Here is a 22,544-nt window from a genome sequence, read left to right as displayed (position 1 = left end):
GTTGTTACGTGTAATAGCTGGAAAGCAGAACAAAACACAAAATGTAAGGAACATGATCTCTTTCCCAAGTAAAAAATTGCAGATGTATCTCTAAAGTGTGTAAGAAATGCTAATATACTTTGCTGGAAACAATTTTGGAAGACTTATTCTATTATCAAATTTACAATTCCCTTTAATGATTAAAAGATTGCTCGTCTATAGTTTGAAGTATAAACATTTGCAAAGAATCCTTTCTGGCTTCAAAGCACTGTTCTCTCTCACACTCAAGAAGAGTGAGCAAATAAAAAAGAAAAGACATGGATGATGGTCCATAAAGGATTGGAGTTTCTTCAGCACAATAAAGTTTTACTTTCTCCTTTGATTGGACAGTATATTAAAGGCAGACATCCATGATATATGTTAAAACTCATGGTTGCCAAAACACATCATAAAATTTAAATTTAGACAATATCCCCAGATTTTGAAATAGGATATTAGCTATTTAGGCTTTTATTCTATAGTGAAAGGAATTAATGAGAGGATTTTGTTTCCTTTTCATCAGCTATTCTATAATGTGATGTCGCTAATTATTACCACCACATTAATTAATGTGAAGACTGAATCAAAACTGTTGCAAAAATTTTCCTTCAGCTGAAACTTCCCAAGTGCAGCCATCGTCTGAGAATAAGCTAGGTTTACCAAATTTGATAAAATTTAGCATGGTTCTTTTTAAGTTACCAGTATTCAAATATTTCTTTAAGATGCTTATTTGAACTCTAATAACTCAACATAATGGCTTTGTCTTACAACCTCCACCTGGAACAGTCTGTCTCCTATAAGTATCACTCACTGAGTCAAAAAACAATGAACCTGATTTCATCTTGACTTTAGTGGCAGTGCTCTTGCTTTACACTGATGGGCAACTGAGATCAAACTTTGCCATAACATGTTAAACTGACCGATATGATTTACTGAGTAATTTGAATATGATTTGTTGAGCATCAACTTATCATTTTCATAGTGATATTAACATCCAGTGTCAGAAAATAAGATGTCATGTTATCAGTTAACTACTGAACACTTCACACTGGTGGCTCATTGATTTTAATATTGTAAACTTGTCACATCAGTTTCATTCTTATAATACTGAAGGAATAAACTTTGCACTGTAAAATTCCTGGGCCAAAGTCTGATGCTTTTACTCAAGTTTATTCAGTCCTTACTGAACCAAAACTCCTCCTAATTTCATTAGACTTTTGCCTGAGTAAAGGCCTTATCATGTAAATAACTATTGAGGTGAAACACATTTTCTCACATTACGTGTAGCAAGAGATGTTTCTTTGAAGTTTTGTTTAGGCAAAGAACAGTAGACCGAGAAGAGACTTGGAACATTTTTGAGTGTAATCAGCATATATAGAAACCTGGTACTGAGCCTGGAAATGTTAATCAAAATTAACAAAGCTCAACATCCAATTTATGAAGAGTTAAGAGTTACTATTGCTAAACTCCACTGCCTAGACAAGTAGAGGTAGCAGTGTCACAATCACAAATAAACAATGGATGCATAATCTGTATGTTGGACTGTTGCAGATGTCCTTTTAAAAAGGATGGAACAGTTTTTCCCCTTTCAATGACTGGAAACTTGAGAGGTTGTCAGGACTAGGACTACAGCTAACAGAATCTGCTATTGCTCCAGGGTGGAGCCAATACCTTGGGATTCACAAGTTCCAAAATAAAGGTTTAGCTGGGAGAGGTTCTCACAAAGGGGAAAAACATCACATAAGTAAACAGTGAAATCCACTGAACAGGAAAGAACTTTGGAGCTGTGCAGCGAATTCCTGGTTAATGACCTCCCTACCCCCATCTCAATGCTGCTCCCAACAGTGCCCCCCTTTGTACACTAGGGTTGAGCAGGGAGCAGCTTTAGGGCTGTAGTAGCTCTGTTGCAAGGACTGAGTTGCAGGCTTACATGGGAGACTAACCCATGTCCTACCTTTTTAAAAATAGCATACCTAGCTTTTTGGGTGGCAGCCACCGTTACAACTCCCTCAATTCTGCAGTATGCAAAGAGGGGACTCCTGCTCAGGTTAGCTGGTGCCTTATGGGAGTACCTCTCTACCCCACCTGGACATATTTCCAGAATTCTCTCTGTTTTGAAAACTTTCCAAGCAAAGCAGGGAGTCCAATCACCAACTGAAGGAAGAAAATCTTCATCTTGATAGGCCAGCTGGCACTTCCCTTTAAACAGGGCCGGCTCCAGCTTTTTTGCCACCCCAAGCAGCACAGGAGGAGGGGGAGGTAAAGCTGTGATTGGCAGCATTTTGGCAGCTGCTCAAGTGCGCTGCTTCATTCATTCATTTGGCAGCCAGTCCTTCCCTCCGAGAGGGACTGAGGGACCCATTGCCGAAGACCCTGATGTGCCGCCCCAGCACCTGCTTCCTGCTCTGGTACCTGGAGCTGGCCCTGCCTTTAAAGAAACATCCCCTATTCAGACTACCAAGTGTTGCACGACACATGTATTTTGCAAATCTGTCATGCATTCCCACACATCTGGTAAATGTTGCACATTTTTAGCTACCCTTCCCCATGCAGTGGGGGAAGTATGAACCAGGAGCCCATGGATTCTGTGACATTGGCAAACAGGTCAGTCCAGGGCTACAGACCAATACAGTGTTAGTATAGATCAAAGCAATTGTTAATGTAAACATCTGAATACACACTTATAAACTTCATGAAAGCTAATGGGTCATTATTTGTATTGTTCTCCCTTATGGATTCCTGTTACATTATAACAGCAAATATTTATATTTGTGTATAACCCTGTAACTAAATTACTCATCAAAGAAATCTTTTTAACAAAAATGCTAATTTCAAAGCAAGTGGTCATTGTGTATGAGATGATCAAAGCCAAAGACCATAAGTAGATTCCTCACTGTCAGGAAAAAAAAAACAAAAACAAAACAGACGTCATCTTGCTTTCTGTGTAAAGGAGCTATAAATATGGATTCAAGAAACAACACATCATCTCTGACTGTTTGGACTCTCTTACAGGGAAGGTACCAGATGCAAAGCAGAGATCCCCAGAAACAATCTGGGATACCCTGAAAGACACTTAGGGAAAATCAAAGTCTATTACATTACTTTTACCATTTGGAATTACAAACTGTGATTCATCTGTTCATATATTTTGCCTGTTTTAACCTCTCAACTCTCATTTCCTTTTCTTGGCTAACAAACCTGTAGTTAGTTTACTATAGAATTGGCTGCCAGCTTTGTCTTTGGTGTAAGGTCTGGTGTACCAACTGATCTGGGGTAACTGGTCCTTTGGGACTGAGAGAAACTTAATGTGCTGTGATTTTTGGTCTATGTGAATTTTATCCCTAAATTCAGTTTGTCTGGGTGGCAAGATAGGCTGGAGAGCCTATGGGGATCTATGACTTCATGGTAAGACTGGTATAGTGATACTGGAGTTCACATTTGTTAGGCCTTGGCTACACTGAAGCGCTGGTGCGCTACACTGGAGCGCTGGTGGTGGCTTTACAGCGCTGCAACTTACTCACCATCCACTCTTGCAAGGCACATACAGTGCTGTATTTCCCTGGCTACAGCGCTGCATGTACTCCACCTCTGCCTGGGGAATAACGACTGCAGCACTGGTGATGCAGCGCTGCTCTGCCACTGTGGCCACCAAAAGCACTGTTGGCTTCCAGAGGTATTCAGAGGTATCTCAGAATGCCTGCTCAGCCACTCTGCTCATTAGTTCAAATTCTACTGCCCTGGCCTCAGGTGACCCACCCTTTAAATGCCCTGGGAATTATAAAAATCCCCTTCCTGTTGGCTCAGCCAGGTGTGGAGAGCAATCAGTGAATCTTTCCAGGTGACCATGCCTCCACACGCCAAACGAGCCCCAGCATGGAGCATTGGTAAGTTGCTGGACCTCATCAGTGTTTGGGGGGAGGAAGCTGTGCAGTCACAGCTGCACTCCAGCCATAGGAATTACGATACCTATGGCTAGATATCAAGGGCCATGCTGGAAAGAGGCCATGACAGGGACGTGGTGCAGTGCAGGATTAAAGTGAAGGAGCTGCAGAGTGCCTATTGCAAAGCCCATGAGGGAAACAGCCGCTCTGGTGCTGCCCCCATGAACTGCCGCTTTTACAAAGAGCTGGAAGCGATACTTGGGGGTGACCCTACCGCCAATCCGAGGACCATGATTGACACTTCAGAGTGGGGGGGGGGAGGTGAGGGGGGGAGGAAACCAAGAGTGAGGGTAATGGGGTGGGGGGAGACACCCAGAGTCCAGGAGGCATGCAGCCAGGAGCTCTTCTCAAGCGCGAGAGAAGGTAGCCAGTCACAGCAGCCGGTACTTTGTGAAGGACAAGCAGAGAGCGGGTTCCTGGTAAGCGGCTTTTATTTTCAGGATGGAAATGTTTGGGAAGGAGGGAAGGTTAGGGCTGCATGCATGCTTAGATGTGGACTAGCCCATTGATGTGGTCTATCACATCCGCGTAATTGCCCGGTAATCTCTTCAAAAGTTTCAGTCAGAGCTTGGGTAATGCACTTGCGCAAGTTTATAGGGAGAGCCACTCTGGTCCTTGTCCCAGTCAGGCTAACGTGTCCGCGCCACTGTGTTGCGAGGGGTAGGGGACCATTGCTGCACACAGGCAAGCCATAGGGGCCAGGGCAGAATCCGCATGCTGTAGAAGATGCTCGCACTCTTCCCAGGTGACCTGCAGCGGCAAGATATCTTCCAGAATTAACTCCTGTGGAAAATGTTGGGAGAGTGTTCAGTGTGAGGGCCCCCTGAAGCTGTTTGCTTTCCAAGGCAGCCCTGAAGCAATCAGCCCCCTTACTCACCATTTCCGGGCTCATGTGGGTTAGTGCGCTCTCTTTGGTATGGGAAAATTATGCTAAAGTTAAGACTATAAATCCTTCACTGTGTGGAAATAGCTGTCTGAGATATAAACAATACTACCTCCATTAACTGTCACCTTTTCCTTTCCACAAGTGACCTGAGTTCTCAGCTGCCCATTACAGCAGCTCAAAGACTCCAAAACCTGTGTAAGAAGCCACAAAAAAGCAAAGACGACCTGCTGCAAGCAGTTATGGATCATCTGCTAGAGAGAATAAAAAACTGGAGAGAAAGGGAAAGCAGGGATCCACCAAGGAAATGCAGCGGCCAGGAAGTAAAGCACAAAGCAGCTGATAACATCCTGGCACGCCAAGCGGACTCTATCCAGGCGTTCGTTACCATGCAGGCAGAGCACTACCGACCGCCCCCCGTCCCAAGCTCTTTCCCTTGTGCCCCATGTCCAGCTCCAAACCCTTCCCCAGCATCCAGGTTCTGCCACACCAGCTGCCTCAACACCTGTACGTTCCTACCAGCCCTGAGAACTACCAACCTTACCTCTGCACTCAACCCTCCCACCATGCAATAGGCATCAAGTGCAACAGTCATTGCACAGCACTCTAGACAGGACATATCAACCTGTGACTGTATAGTTCCCCCCCACCCCACCACCCCACCCCCTGCCTTTTAGGTTCCAAAATGTTGTGTGTCTGTCATAAAAGTTATTCTTTTCATAATGAATTCTTGGCTTTGACTTTCGCAATAATAAAGACTGTTTCAAGATACCTAGCCCAGGAAGGAAACATGCACCGCAAATCAGCTTAGGAAAAACAGATTCCTAACAAACATTGAACTACTGCACTTCACTCCCGTGCAAGGCATCAACATTACGTTGGTTTCAGCTTCAAATTCCTCCCTCAAGGCACCCCTGATCCTTGAAGCCCTGTGCTGGGCCTCTCTAGTGGCCCTGCTGTCTGGATGTGCAAATTCAGCTCCAGGCGTTGAACCTCAGAGTCCATGCTGACTGAATGTTCACCTTTCCCTTCACAAATATATGAGGGTACAGCACACGGATGTAACCGCTAGGATGCTGCTTTCCCCCAAGCTAGCTTCATATAAGATCGCCAGCGCCCTTTTAAAGGCAAAAGACACTCACAAGTCATTCAGCACCGGCTTAGCCTGTAGTTGAACCGGTCCTTGTCCTGTTAAGCTTCCTGTATACGGTTTCATGAGCCAAGCTATTACGGGTAAGCGAAGTCCTCCAAGGATCACAATGGGCATTTCAACATCCCCTACTGTGATCTTCCAGTCTGGGAAAAAGTCCCTGCTTGCAGCTCCTGAACAGGCCAGTGTTTCCGAAGATGCGTGCATCATGCACCTTTCCAGGCCACCTGTGTTAATGTCAATGAAATGCCGCACGTGATCCACAAGCGCCGCAGAACCATAGAGAAATACCCTTCGATTAACATACTCAGATGCTAGGATGGGGTGTGCCAGCAATAGGATATGTGTCCATCTATTGTCCTTCCACAGTTAGGGAACCATTTGTGCAAGCCATCCACAATGTCTGCACGTTCCAGAGTCACGGTTCATTCTTATAGCATGCTTACTGGCCCCTGCAAACTTGCAACAAAATGCTCCAATGGCGACTTTCCCACTCTAAACTGGTTCCTGACCGATCGTAGCTGCCTGAGTTGCCAGCTTCCAGACGGCAATAGCAACCCACTTCTCTACGGCAGGGCAGTTCTCAATCTCGTGTCCTTGTGCGCAGGGTGGGGGCGAGTCTAGCACACAGTCCCATGAAAGTGGCTTTCTCAAATGAAAGTTCTGCAGCCACTGCTCATCATCCAGACTTCCATGATTGATTGATCCCACCATCAGTGCCGTTTCCCGAGCCAAAAGCAGCATTCCACAGTGCGACATTTCCGTGAAAGCCACAAGCAATTTTCACGTCGTACCATCAGGCAACTCACAATCATCGTTGGACTCCTGCATCACTTTGGAGCTTAAGGAATGCTCAACTGCAAACGTGATGTGCTGGCGAAGGAATGGTCAGATACTCCTCAGCAGTTCGGGCTCCATTTCCCACGGAAATCGCGCTGCACAGAAACCATTGGGAGAGTCCACAATGGTGCCAAACGTGGATGGAAAAACAGGGACTGCTGGGATGTAAAGCGATGCATCACGGGGCGTTGGGACAAGAAGCAGAATGACCCGCACCCTTCCGTCCCCTTCCCACAACCCACGGTGCCAAAATGGGACAAGGTGCTCTGTGGGATAGCTGCCCATAATGCACCACTCCCAACAGTGCTGCAAATGCTGCAAATGTGGCCACACTGCAGCGCTGGTAGCTGTCAGTGTGGCCACACTCCAGCGCTTTTCCTACACAGCTGTACAAAGACAGCTGTAACTCCCAGCGCTGCAGACCTCCAAGTGTAGCCAAGGCCTTAGTCTTGATTAATCTAATTACAGAACACACCATCAGCTTGGCATATCTGCCCTGAGACAGGCACTCACAGTTGTGAGCCACTTCAGACAGCACAACACATTCTATTACTTGCTCCTCTAGTGACTGGTCTTAATATTTCTGTGTGTTTCACATTGCATTAACTAAACTGTTGCTCCTGGGGTGCATTTACACAGCCCTGTATTGTTTCAAATCTCAGCCCTTTAAGACTAAGTGGGGAGGGATATCATTGGCCTGCTAAACCCAGGGTTGTGAGTTCAGCCCTTCAGAGGGCCACTTAGGGATCTGGGGCAAAAATCAGTTTGGTCCTGCTTTAAGCAGGAGGTTGGACTAGATGATCTCCTGAAATCCCTTCCAACCCAGGTATTTAAAAAAACAAAAACTGAGGGACTGAATTTAGGAAGCACATGAGTTATGTGACTGCAGGTGGCATGCAACATCTGCTGTAACCAGAGACTGCCTACCCTGAGTAAGGAGAGACCCAGGATCAGTGAACACCCTGAAGGAAGTAGGGGAAGCATGTGTCTTCACTTCCCAACTTGCAAAAAGCAAGGAAGCATCTGTACTTAAATGTTATGTATTATGTAGACTTTGTGTTTTCTGTTGATCAATAAACTCACCCTGAGGAATGGGACATAAACCTAAACTGGACTATCCAGCTAGGGAATCTGACCCTTGGTGTACACAGGCCTCATACAACCACCTTAAGGGAAGTAACAATCACCCATTTAACAGATAAGATAATTGAGTGGCTGAACCAGGTCCATGCAGGTAAAGCTGAAATAAAACCCAGGTCTCTAATATGACAGACTTAATTTGCCACACACAAGCTGAGAACGGGCAACAGGGGATGGATCACTTGATGATTACCTGTTCTGTTAATTCCCTCTGGGGCACCTGCTATTGGCCACTGTCAGAAGACAGGATACTGGGCTAGATGAACCTTTGGTCTGACCCAATATAGCTGTTCTTATGCTCTTATGTTCATGCTGCCTTTCAGAAGAAATGGGACAAATTATTTGCAATCTAACACTAACAAATACAAGTTTATGAGTGTTCAACTGTTTCCATGTCAATTTGCATTGTCTTTTAGCTCAAGTGGTAGATAATCATGCTCAGAGACCCTAGTTTCATTCTCTGCACATGATGCAAACAGAGGTTGTGTTACACTTAACTATACTGTGTCTAACTACTGGACAACACTCTGCTCCCAGAGCCAGGAGTAGAGCCCAGGAATCCTTGTCCAGTGAATAGTCCAGTGTTGGTTCACAAATGGGTATATAACCAGTGACATAATATTTTGTCTCTCTCCCTTTTAAGAGCTGTTCCTTGTAGACCATGGCAACATGCTTGCCCACTCCAGTTACAGCTCAGGTCTTCTCCTTGGGGGTTCAAACTTTGCAGATGACCCATGGCACAGGGGAAAAATACATGCAAGTCAGGCTGAGGACTATGGAATACATTCTGAAATGACTTTATATTGTAAAGCATTGTTTTTAGAGGTGAATGTGTGTGCGTGCTCTTAATACTTGGTTTACTGTTGCAGGTTTAGTGTTTGTATTTTGGTTAATGGGAGCTGTTTCTTTAAGAAAAGTATGGGCATATATTATAGGCCTTGTGTGAAATGACTGACAACAGTAGACAGGAGAGGCTGTTTGTGTGTCCAGCAAGAGGAAGACCTTGTGTGTGTAAGCTCCAAAAAAGATCAGAACTTGATTTAGTAACTTCTCTTCCCTGAAAGCAAGCCTCATTCTCAAAAGTGTAACATTAGCACTTATTAGGGAACTGGTTGCCTCAAGGCACTACTAATGAGGTACAGTACCTTCTGCCTATTAGGTCACCTATTAGAAGCCAGCCTAGCTCTGCAGGGATTAAAAACCATGCCCATCTAATGGATGTGCGGTGGATCTGACATGAGATGAGTTTGGGGCTCAGTTCCAGTTCACACATCACAAACTCCCACCACACTTTGGACTAGTTACCAGACTTGGCTGAGAGACCAAGAACTCAAAGAACCAGGGAGGCTGAACTCCCTCTTACCCAAGAAGAAGCTCTCCCTACCTTAGGTATGAGGCACGCTGACAAGTGTGTGTGTGTGTGTGTTGCCCTGTAGATATGCTTGACAAGACTGTATAAGCACTCCAATAATTTTAAAGCTAGAGTTCAGTGATGTTCATTGGTTGCAATTAAGCAAATTAGCTCATTTGCATAAAATGTCACGCAGGGAGCTGCACAGAACATGGCAGTAATGCCTGCTGGATGGGAATCAGCCAAGAAAAAAGCCCTTCCCCTGTAGCATGCTGAGGGAAGCTCTGGGCGTCTCCCAGTCAGGCAATCTGAGCTGTCACAGACTCAGCTTGGGAAGGGAAGAGAATCTGAAGCCTTATAAAGGTGTAATGCAGCTTCTCCTGAAGGTTGCTGTATTTCCCTGCTTAATTAAGGTTGTGTCTTCACTAGAAACACTGCAGTGGCACAGCTGCTGCACCATTGTAGTTATACACACTCACTACAACTATGGGAAGTTTTCTCCTATCACTGTAGTTAATCCACTTCCCTGAGAGGCAGGAGCTCCGTCAACAAAAAGATTCTTCCATTGACCGAGCGCTGTCCTCACTGGGGACTAGGTTGAGCAAAGGAGCTGGCCCACCCCAACTATTTAGTATAGACCTGGTCTAAGGAAACTGCTTCCCTGCCAATAGTGTGCAGAAAAGTTGTGGCCCTTTAGTGAACTAGTAACCTCAGAAGCAGTTGTGAACTGAAAAAAGCCCTACATTTGCAGCAGAGAAACTCAGGCTAAGTCTACACTTAAAAAGCTACAGCTCTGTGAAGACACTCACTACAGCAATGGAAGGGTCTGACATTCCCCTCTCATATTATCTGGATCGGTGATCTGCTAGGTCACTTCAATCCTTGACTCTGGGAGCCAGCCTTGCCCTGCTCTGCTGTGAGAACCACTCCTGGGCTGTTCATGCACAGCCTCTAGAATGTAACCTGCTCCTTGGATTGTGCAACCAAACTACACTAGCTAATATCTCCAGTCCCAGACACAACCCTAGGAACCTCTGTCTTGCGGTGTCCAGTTATGACAGCTGGATGCTGCAAGCTTATGGGTTTGTCAATTTAACAAAGAAATTGATATGTACCAGGCTTGTTATCCCAAGGAGAGTCCCTGATCTGCTTCAAACCAAATGCAATGCGTCAGGTAAAATAAACAAACAGATCTAGTAACTATAAAGATAGATTTAAGTGATTATAAGTCAAAGCATAACAAGTGGGATTTGGTCAAATGAAATAGAATGCATTTTGCTTTTAAGCTGATTTTAATACTTTCGATGTCCTTACAAACTTAGATGCTTCTCACCACAGGCTGGCTGATTGCCCTTCAGCCAGGCTCTCCCCTTTGATCGGCGCTTTACTTGCTTGGTGGTGAAGTCTGTAGATGGAGGTGGAAAAGAGAGGAAGAGCATGGCAAACATCTCTCCCTTTTATCATGTTCTTTCTTTCCTCTTGGCTTCCCTCCCCGCCCCCTTCAGAATCAGGTAAGCATTACCTCATCTCAGTTCCAAAGTGACCAAAGAAAGGGGGGGTGACTCACTGGAGAGTCCTTTTGTTGCTGCCTAGGCTAGCATCTTTTGTTCCCGTGAGGCTGGGCTGGATTTGTCCCATACATGCCCTGATGAGGTGTGAACTGCCTCTCTGCTCTTGGAGAGTTTTTGCCAGGGCTTTTTTAAGCCACGAAGACATGTTTTCAGCCTCACAACTATATATATGAAATTATGATCTATAACATTACTGTAACGGCAATTCTCAGTGCCTCATAAGCCTTCTGAAAACACTTGACATGACAAAATTTGCATTGGATTCCACACAATCATTTTACAAGGATTAACATGGGGATGCTAGGTGTTCCCCGAGGTACAGAGAGTCACAAAGGGGTTTGCCCATCACTGAGTTGAATTAACTATAGTGAGAGGTGGTAACTAAGTGAACAGAAGAATTCTTCCATCCTCTTAGTGCTGTCTACACAGGGGGTATTATTCACACCCCCTGAAAGATGTAGCAATGCCTCTCTAAGTTTCCAGTGAAGCCCAGCCCTTATCTTCAACATTGTTAAGTTGTATCCCAGCCAAATTCCCTCTAGAGGTAAAATTTCACCCACTTAGGCCCCAATTGGCCCATCAACAGGGCTCCACATGGATGCTGGAATCTGCCAAATCTGCCAGTGCCCAGCTCATTGCAGGGCCTCAAATTCTCCATGCAGTTTCAGCTGGACACTGAGATTTTTTTCTCCAGTGGTGGTTTTTGATGAAAGATGTCTTGTTATAAGCTACAATGGAAATATAGCATGCAAAGGAAGAAAGGACTACTGGTATTACTGGATCAGCATTGCAGCGTGGACTGATTTAAATCAGTGATTTTTAAATCACCAAGTGAAAAGCCTTGATTTTAAATCATCAATTTTAATCAACTCTTAGATTTATCATTCAGTTCTCTTCCAAAAAAAGGTGCAGTCTCACTGGTTGCTGTCACTGTGGCACTCTGTACCTGAAGGCAGCACCCTAAACCCCCATATTCACCTCTACCCTATGATTATGTTTTGTACAAAGTATGCCTTGTGATGTATCATTGTAAAAGTCTTGATCTGTTGAACATTACTATCCTGTTGGATTGTGTGTGCAATCACTGTATGTGAATTTATGAAGTTTTGCTATGTGTGTGTTATTGAAATATGTTGTGGGATTGGGCACACCCACAACCAGCCTTTCATGTACAACGATGGAGTAGCCAAATGTGTTGATTCCCTTTAATGGGTCATCCACTTGCCCAGAAGCCATCCGATGAGGCTTCTCAGAGAGAGCATGTAGACCAGGAGTGGCCAACCTGTGGCTCCGGAGCCACACGGGATTCTTCAGAAGTTAATATTCAACTCCTTGTATAGGCACTGACTCCAGGGCTGGAGCTACAGGCACCAAATTTCCAGTGTGCCTGGGGGTGCTCGCTGCTCAAACTCTGGCTCTCCCACAGGCCCAACCCCCTTCCCGCCCCCTCCCCTGAGCCTGCTGTACCCTGGCTCCTCTCCACAGAGCCTCTTGCATGCCACAAAACAGCTGATCAGGAGGTGCGGAGAGGTCAGGGGGGAGGTGCTGCGAGCAGAAGGGAGGTGCTGATGTGGGGGCTGATGACATATTAGTGTGTCTCTCTAGAAATGTACATTGGTAAATTCTGGCTCCTTCTCAAGCTTAGGTTGGCTGCCCTGATGTAGACCATGGAAACTGCTTGACTTAATGGGATCAGACCCCATGTCACAAGCAAAAGATCTTTCCAGAAGGCTAGAAGAAACTATAAAAGATAGTGACATTATGACTTGGCATCATTTCTCCCCTCCCCACCCCCCACACCAACTCAGCACCTGGAAACCAGTCTGGAAGACAAAGACTTCAAACTAGGGAGGTGGTCCCAGGCCGGAAGGCAGTTCTAGACGGTGTATTGAAGATTTGTAACCTGTTTGTACCATCTATCAGGGTGACAGACTGCTTGATTCAAATCCTGTATAGAACTCAGACTAAAAATTTACTTAGGTAATCAGCTTTGATCTCTGTGCTTGCTTCTTATAATCACTTGAAATCTATCTTTCTGTAGTTAATAAATCTGTTTTATATTTTACTTAAAACAATGTGTTTTGTTTGAAACGCTTATGAAATCTCAGCTCAATTTATAAAGGCTAGTGTGTGTCCTCTACATATCGAGCTGTTGGGGTGGTGAGGGGACAGACTGAGTAATGAGCTTATACTGGTCAGGCTTCTGACCAGTACAAGATGGTAGGGTTCTGGGGTGAAAAGCTGGGGAGCTGGGAGGAATTGTCTGGGGCCTATTGTTGGTTCATGAGTGACTGGCAAAGCATTCATGTAACTCAGTTGGATGTGTCCCTGCCTGTGGATATCTGTGTAAGTGCAGCACCTGTCAGAAGTTTGTAGCTTCACAACAGCATCATAGAGTGAGAGGGATACTCCATGTGGGTGGGGCAGAGGTTTCGGCAGTCCCATAGTCCAGGTTGCACCCCAGGAACCCATCACAATAACCATTAAAACATTTTGATTTACAACTACAGAGAGACTTTACTCTAGATTTGCTATATGGTTTTGCTACCTTAAATGTTTTGGATATATAACTTCTCTTATCAAAATATGTTTCACATCTACATATTATTTACTAAAGGAACAGAGTGAATAACAGTCAGTGAATTACACTGCTTATTTCAGATCAGCCTGGGGAAATTTTCAACTATGTGTAGGTGAAAGTAACTGGAACTTAGTTCCTACTCCCCTAAGTCTCTTGAAAATGAGACAAACAGACTCCTGGGTTACTTAAGCTGTTCAGACTTTTAAAACTAGAAGATCTCATCCCACCTTCCTCATTTTTATTCATCGACTGGAAGAGAGAGACAAGTTTTACTGCTTTTTAACCTCCCAATCAATTCTCAAATTTGAATGAATTTGTCCAAATGAAGAAAATATTCTCCATGTGTCTGATGAAGAGGCTAGTGCTGTCAAGAACTGGTTTAGCACTTCAATAAGTTCTGGTTCCAAGTGCTTACCAGATGACTTCCACCAATTCAGCAGGGTGACCTTCCTTAAAATATCATCAAACATATACTGCTTGAATGGTTCACTACTAGCCCTGACATTTATTATGGGTGGCATGATTGATGGGTGATTTTTAGATGCTCATGCCATAGCAGCATCTTCTTCTTCAGCACTTAGACATCTACTCTGGTACTTTGGGTTGAAAATACTGGGAAGAAACTAAGTGTTTGATCCATCTTCTTCTTTACTGCCTGCAATTTAACTTTGTTGTTGGGTATTTCTTTCTTCAATATATCTTGAAGTTCTTTCCAAATTCAACAGCACCAGTAATACAGCAGCAACCTTTCTGCAGTTTGTCCAATGCTACGGAAATGGGTTTCAGTATATTCAGCATATCTTCCACATGTTGTCTACTTTGTCTGTGATAGTTCTATTTATTTTGTCATAAGTTTCTTCACAAATTGTCATCAGAATAGGGTAGTTCTTAAAAATAGTTCAAAACAGTCAAGCACACTGCATTATGTTGTACATCTTGAGGGAGAATAAGTTTGGATTCTCTCTTCAGTGAAACTGAAGGTTATGGAAATATTTTGCAATTTCAGCAACATTTTCCTTTATTCCTGGAGTTGTACTTAAGTCTTTGGCTAAAAGATACATCAAATAATCACTGTACCTTTATGTTATAAGTTTCAGGTTCCTTTCATTATCTTCTTTCTTATATTTGCAACATTGCCTGGGATAAAGCTACACACTTGACACTTGAATTTTTGTTCACAGATTGTTATAGCTTTTACTGTTACTTCTTGTAACTATCCTTCTGTTGGGCATTTCCTGATGTATCAGTTGTTTCTGTAAAATAGGCAACCCCGTCTCCTGTTGTCACACAAGCACATATTACTGGATCATTGTGTACATTGCACCACCCATCAAGACTCAGATTAATGAATTTCCCATCAATGTTTTTTGCACACTGTTCAATTTTCTTCTCATATACTGTACCGGTAATCTTCCAGCAATGTCTGCTCTGCCAGGTGGAGTGTAGCCTGGTTGTAACAACTGAACCAGACAGGGCCGCCCAGAAGATTCAGGGGGACTGGGGCAAAGCAATGTCGGGGGCCTCTTCCATTAAAAAAATGTTGCAATACTATAGAATACTATATTCTCGTGGGGGCCCCTGCGGGGCCTGGGGCAAATTGCCCCATCCCTCCCCCCCCACCCCCGCCGGGCAGCCCTGGAACTAGATGAATGAAATGTTTGTTCTGAACTAGTGTAGTGGGGTGGTCAGCATGCTCCAGTTTGGAAGGGATTAAAAACCAGCCTGGGGAAAGGGTTGCCCCCGGGGAGCCAATCATGACTGGGCTTGGTACAGCCAATCAGGGCCTGGCTGGGCCAGTATAAGAGGAGCTTCTGGGAAGAAGGAAGTCAGTCTTGTTCCAGCAGTGGAGTAAGAAGAACCTAGCTGCTTGGTAGAGACAGGGATACCTTGGACAGAGCAGTACTGGGAAAGGGCAGGTTGAGCTGGAGAGCTCTGGCCTGCCAACCTCCAAGGCAGAGGTCTTGCAGCGTAGGTCTGAGCTAGTACTAGGGCTGCAAGAAGGCAGCCAGGCCAGAAATAATGAAAGAGTCCCTTAGTTTGTTTTTGTTACCAGTAACTTAATGTTTCATTGAAGCAGTGCAGGTGGTACCAGCAGATGACTTTGAAGTTGTAGACCTTGCAACTGATGGATGTTCATAACCCCTTATGTCTAAAATGAATCCTGAACAAAATGTTTATGTTTTCTTTTTAAAGTCATTGAGTGCACTGCATTTTAAAAAAAAAAAAAGATTCCTCCTACTTCAGCTGTTTGTACCGCTGTTTATATTATACCTTTTTCTAAATCAGTTTTACAGGGAAAATAATTAACAAATCATAGGGCTTATCTAAAATCAATTAAAACCCTTATCTCTAGCAACATATGACACAGCATGATATTTTTTTAAAATGTTAAAATTCATAAACGCCTAATAAAACTTTAAACGGGACATCTTCACCTGTTTAGTTATACTGAGCAATAAAACAATCATTTCAGAAGTCCAGCAGTAACAGTAAAAATGTTGTTGTTAAAAACTCCCACAACAAACATATCAATTAAATTTTGAACAAAAGCATTTTCAAATTCTTAAGTAAGCAATCCAGCCAACTTAGATTATTGTCATAAATGTGTGTTCTCTACTAGCACAGTAAAACCTGGTAGGCAGTCCCTAAGAATGGTGCAAAAATAAGTCTACTATCCAGTTGCTCCACATTGGACATGTCTGAACAATCATCTGCAAAAACCTTGTCTTCTGATGAGCATTTTTCATAATGTTGATTCATTATGACAACCAGGCCTTCAGGCCTTGCATCTTTTTATTGAACTCTTTACATTTGGCATGTGTTTCTTTTTTTTACCCAGAAGTGCAGGTATTTCTTGAAAATATTCTCAAATTGGGGGTGGGTGTGTTTTGGGGGGAGGGCTTATTTGTAGCTAGGGCAGGGTTTGGTTTTGGTTTTTTTTTCTCCAGTTCCCACGTGCTGAAATCAACACTAGAAGCTGCACTCTGAAAAATGTTGTCCCTTCTTCCCCTGGTGTCCTGTTTTGACACTAGTGTTGCTCCTTTCTGGTAGCACACTCTGCTCCTGCTCCCTTGTTACATAATTCCCCCTCCCCTATTCCCAGAAACACAAAAGAACTAAAAACAGTATGGGACTTCTGCTCATATAACCTACATGCCATTTACACTGGATTTCTGTTTGTTTGAATCCTTGTCTGTGTACATATGCAAGGAGACAGAGGAATACCATTTCCCTGAAGTACCTAGAAGCGAGGGTTAGAAGTTACTGGGCAGATCAGTGCTTTTCCATGAGCTGGAGAGTAAGTTTTCGGGATGTGTGGAGTCATAAATATTCATGATTTGAGAGGTGATCCAATCAGAGCTCAGGAAGGGAGAAGCTATAAAATAGGTGTATGATTCCACACATACGTTATGGTGTCTCCCAGACTCAGAGGCCCAGTCCAATGCCTGTGATGACTTTGCCAGTCTCTTGCTCCCAGTAGCACAGCCCCTGAGTCCCCCACAGGATCAAGCCCTTAATACAGTACATGACCAACTGTGAAATATTCATAAAGCTTGTCCTTAAAAGTTAGATCTTGTTCTTGATTCTTCATATAGAAAAGCACCTTTAACTCAAAAGTTCTTGATACAGGCTCATGGATTAAGCTTTTTTTCTTTATTTAAATGTTTTAAGAGATTACAATTTTAGTCCTTAAAATATTTTGTATTAAATTCAGATTTCATTTTAAACAGGTTTATGTTTAAAAAGAAAAACGTCTTATAATTTAAATAACAAAACCTTATCTCTTCTCCCTCCCTCCCTGCCCTCTCCAAAAAAAAAAAACCCCCACAATTTATTCTCCACCTTTCTGCATTGCTACTGCTTAGCTACAATATTTTGGTATGTTCATTTCACCTAAAAGTGTAAAGGAACATTCCCAGAACAGAGAAACTTCCAAATGTGAGTGTCTACTTTTCAAACCAATGCAACTTGAATTGTTTTGAAACTCAAATACTTTCACTCCTTGTCATTGTTATTGACTTTTAATTTTGGTCATTTAGGTTTAATATTTTTATAACTAATCTGAAAAACATGTTTACAAATAACTGTACCTAAAATACTTCATGGTCAAAAGATGTATAAGATTGAGTTATGGAATATTTGCACAGTAAGGGCCACACCCTTCAGTTCTCATGTGGAACAATCCTCGCAGATGCAGTCAATGGGCCCTGAAACTATTGGGTATTTGTTATTATACTAAGACACCACATCTACAATAGAAGGTATTGTTACTTGTGTTCCACTTAGTAGTGAGCTAGCACAAGCAGCCAACATTTCCCCACGTAATGACAGTAGGTACAACTTCATTATATATAAAAACCCACATCTGTTTCTTGATGGAGGAGGGTACAAAGGTAGCTCCCCTCTTGATGCTGATGCTACAGGTACATACCATTTTCTCCTTTCCCAAATGTAGGAAGAAGAGACATCCTATCCCAACAACATCCTCTCAGAATGACTTCCAGAGTCAACATGGGAGGAGTCAACTCCCTCTGGGGGCTATGTGTGTACACAGTCACCTTGCCAGCACCTTCACTCTTTTGCTATGATTAAAAAAGGGTAGGATATGTGTCAGTTCGGGGCAGCTGCATCTGACTTTCCCCTCTATGGTCCAACAAGAGCGCTCACTGTAAGCTCCAGGCTTCTCAGCCATCCCCTCTGTGACAAAGTGGGAATGTTCTTAATGTTTTCGCTGAATACTATGTAGGTGCCTCAATTTCCCCATGGAGTTCTTAAGTATCTAGAATGGCTGACGCCCTGTCTCCTGGCACCTGATGGCCTGGGCCCCTCCTCTGCAAAGATGCCAACCGAAGGTGTTGGAAAACAAAGAAATCAGGTGACCTTCTGGCCGGGAAAGAAACAAAGGCCAGAGGACTGGCTGGAGAGTTTCAGTTCAGAGATGGCTTGGGAAATGGAGGAGGCTCAGATGGGGCTTTGGCCTCCCTGGTCCCAAGATGGACCTGAATTAGGGGTCCTGTTTTCTGTACCTACAAGCTTTGTTTTGGACCATGTTCCTATCATCTAATAAAACTTCTGTTTTACTGGTGAGCTGACAGTCACGTCTGACTGTGGAATTGGGGTGCAGGACCCTCCGGCTTCCCCAGGAGCCCCGCCTCTGCAGACTCACTGTGGGAAGCGCACGGTGTGCAAGGGGATGCTGAATGCTCCAAGGTCAGACCCAGGAAGGTCAAAGCGGTGTAAGCTTCTTGCCCTGGAGACAGTCTGCTCAGAGAGAGGAATCTCCCCCAGAGTCCTGACTGGCTTCGTATGGAGTAGTTTCAGAGCATTGCCCGGTGACTGCGTGACACCCTCTCTCTTCCCCCTGACCTGGATATTTCCAGGCTGGTCAGGCTCCTGACTGTATGGTGTCATTTCTCAAAAGACAGACTGATATAAGTCAACAGCTCTAAATTACCACACAACTCTTTTGAAGCAGGTGCTTTTATTCTTAAAGTAAAAGCATTACAGAAAAAAAAATAGTGAAACAATACAAGAACCAAAATAGATGCTAATAAGCTTACCAGAGATCACCCAAATTCCGACACATGGCTTTTTCCTGTGGGCACAAACTAATCACAGCTTCAGCTCAGAATCAGCTCACCAAGTCTTATGGGGCCTCAGTAGGTCAAAGACCTGCCAATCCTTCTCTAGACAAGAATTCCTGTCCATTTGTTGGATCAGAAAGAAGGCTCTACATTGGGTTATTTTTTTGTTTGTTTTTTTTATAACTCAGGCTATATAACCAAAAATCCCTTCTTTGTCTGTTGGTCCCTGGAGAATCAAGTCTGAACAAGCATATCTGAGCCTTTGGCCAGGTGCCGGTAATAGTTCTCTGGAGGTATTCCAACCTGAGGAAAACTGCCTAATCATCCCACACAGTTCCTAGAGGGCTGTAGTCCCTCTCCCTCATGGAAATACATAACATCTTGCATTTTTAATACAAAGAACTCCTAGGATGCTTAATTCAACAAGGGTTTCCCAAGATATTGCAGGATTTGTCATATATGTCCTAATGTGAAGGGGAGAAATAAGTGGTTAAAGCTCTGCTCTACCAAGATGATGCAAGAAGTTGAGAAGGCTGTGGGGTTGAAAGACTCTGATACAAGAAGAAGAAAAAGTGAAACCAGTGTGTGGGCGAGAGAGAGAATTTGAAAGTAGTGAGGCAGTTCCAGACAACAAATGAGTCTCTCCTATCCTCCTGGGATGATTGATGATACAATCAGTAATGCTGGAGTTAAGTAGGAAGATAAGAATTTAGGATCATATCCTTGTTTAGTGTAAATCAGAGCAGCTTCATTGATTTTTAGTGCAACTACACTGATACAAGCCTGCTGAGGAATGGTTCCTTAGAGACATAGGACAATATGTAAAGGAGGGAGAGAGCAAAACAACATTATAGAGATGAAAAATTATCCTGTCCAAAACAAGTTAAATCCACTGAGTCAAAGAACCATCAAAGAAAGGTGCCTTCTCACAATTTGTTATATTTTATTAATATACATGAATAAATATGCTCTATCTTTGCTATGAATGCCTCTTAGCAATGATCTATTGCCATTAATCACAATGGTATTATTAACTTGCATCTGATTTTTTTTCCCCTGGCACACTATTAGGTTTTACTTGTCTCTTTACACACAAATTACACCAGGACGTGTATTGGTTGTCTTTTATAGTGCAGAAGAGTAATGTATTTGTTTTTCCTCTTTGGAGATCTATGTTCTAGTTCTAATTCATCAGAACAAAAGTGAAAGTGAATTTGATGCTCTTATCCTAATCCCTATGTCCACATCCCACTACCAACAAAGTGGATTGTTTCAATTTATGATTGTAAGTTGTCAGAGCTGTGTGGGGAACCTTGTATGACTCCCATTTACAGATTGCTTGGGCTCAAGACAGTATAATCCCTCACTTCCTTTGAGCACTAGAGTATTTGTGAGACAAGTGTAAGGAATATAAATCTAAAACAGTAAATAATAATATTTAGCACCAAGCCGCAAACGCAGAAAGAAAATTTGGCTTGCACTTGTTTTGGCTTTTCTAAAAATGCTTTCAGGCCTTTTTCATACACCATAATCTAAAAGGGTGACTTTTTTTTATATTAGAAAAGCTGCATATAAGACATTCAGATCTTTCCTTCACTGGAAGACTCTAGTGTGACTGAAGAATGAGTGAATGTATGACAGCATAACAATGCTGAGCAAAACAGAGGACATTGTTACTCAGACTGCTAAAGGTTCCTTGGTTCTTATTTTGCTTTTGTTCTCACATTTTTAATATCAATGCCTGATTAACACTTGCAAGAAAGGATCTCTTTGTTAAAAATTCAATAGCTGCTCCTTCTTAAAATGTGAGAGCTCATGATTCCCATCTCTCGCACCAGCAGAAACTGGGAAGACTGGACTTGCATTCCTGATACATCTAAGGTTAACAAATGAAACCCAGCAGGTACAGTAACTCCTCACTTAAAGTTGTCCTGCTTAATGTTGTTTCGTTGTTAAATTGCTGATCAGTTAGGGAACATACTCATTTAAAGTTGTGCAATGCTCCACTCTTATGTTGTTTGGCTGCCTGCTTTCGCCACAACTAGCAGACCCCGCAGATCAGCACCTTCCCCCTCCTGCCCGTGGCAATCAGCCAGGGATGGCTGTAGACATTTCGCCGCCCCAAGCATGGTGGCATGCCACACGGGACACTCTGCCAGTCGCCGGTCCCGCGGCTCCGGTGGACGTCCTGCAGGCATGCTTGCGGAGGGTCCACTGGTCCTGCGGCTTTGGTGGACCCTCCACAAGCACGCCTGCGGAAGGTCCACTGGATCCCTGGCTGCCGCCCTCCCGGCGACTGGCAGAGCGCCCCCCGCGGCATGCCACCCTAAGCCTGCGCTTGGCGTGCTGGGGCCTGGAGTTGCCCCTGCAATCAGCTGGCTTGCAGCATTTTGGAGGCAGGAGGGAGGGGGAGGAGCGAGGACTCAGCACACAGGCTCCCCTTCCCTACCTTGCCTCCTGAACATGGCAATCAGCAGGCTTGCAGCATTTAGAAGGGAGGGGGAAGGAGCCAGGATGCAGTGTGTGAAGTAAAGGGGGAGGAAGTGGTGGGAGAGAAAAGGTGGGTCAAGAGTGGGGGCTTGAGGGAAGGGGAGGAGTAGGCGGGCTGAGGGTTGAGCCTTCCCCACCCCTGGTGCTTGCAGAGTAGGGGAAGCTGCATGGAACCTAACCCCCATTTATATTAATTCTTATGGGGAAATTGGATTCTCTTAACATCAGTTCACTTAAAGTCGCATTTTTCAGGAACATAAATACGTTAACTGAGGAGTGTATTCTTTATGCATCACAAAGTTAAAAAAATCAATTTTTAAAATTTCACCTTTTTAATGATCATCTTCAAGTGACTTCACCAAAGTCACACACACTGTTTCTCCAGAGTGAATTCCTGATCCCACTGGAGTAAATGGCAAAACTTCCATTGATTTCAATGGAGCCAAAATGTCACCCTAGTCTTCAATTTAGCACATTCTCTCCTCTTCACTCTCTCTTTCTAGTACAATGACAGCATTTCTAAAATTATTTGTTAACAAATAATATATGGCTTGATTGATAACTCTTTCTGCTAATCTCCTGCAAATAATAAAGACCCTTAAGAAGGACAAACATAATGGACACAACGGTATTTAGCTGGGTCAGATATTTTTCTGCAAAAGGCTCAGATATATAGTCTACTTCATAGCAAATGACTGTGCAAAGTTCTGCTCATAGGGAAAATATGCATTAAAAGAAGTTCTGCTATGCTTTATGCATATGTGTGTCAAGAGATTAAGGATAAAACAATTATAAAAGAGCTCATAATTTTTTAATCTCACAAACAGTGGTATAACTTACTTGAAGATAAAATCTCATCGCTGCTTCTTTTAGTGGTTACATATTAAAAGTTAATTTATTTCTGAAGTGCAGCAGCCCTATTTAATTATCCTGGGTTGAAAGCGTATGTGGTCCATTAAGGTTTCTTCATGAGAATTATTATAGCAATGGTCTG

This window comes from Chelonoidis abingdonii, chromosome 2, assembly GCF_003597395.2.
Source record: "Chelonoidis abingdonii isolate Lonesome George chromosome 2, CheloAbing_2.0, whole genome shotgun sequence".
In the NCBI taxonomy this organism is placed as follows: Eukaryota; Metazoa; Chordata; order Testudines; family Testudinidae; genus Chelonoidis; species Chelonoidis abingdonii.
Note: the sequence above shows the minus strand (reverse complement) of the source record.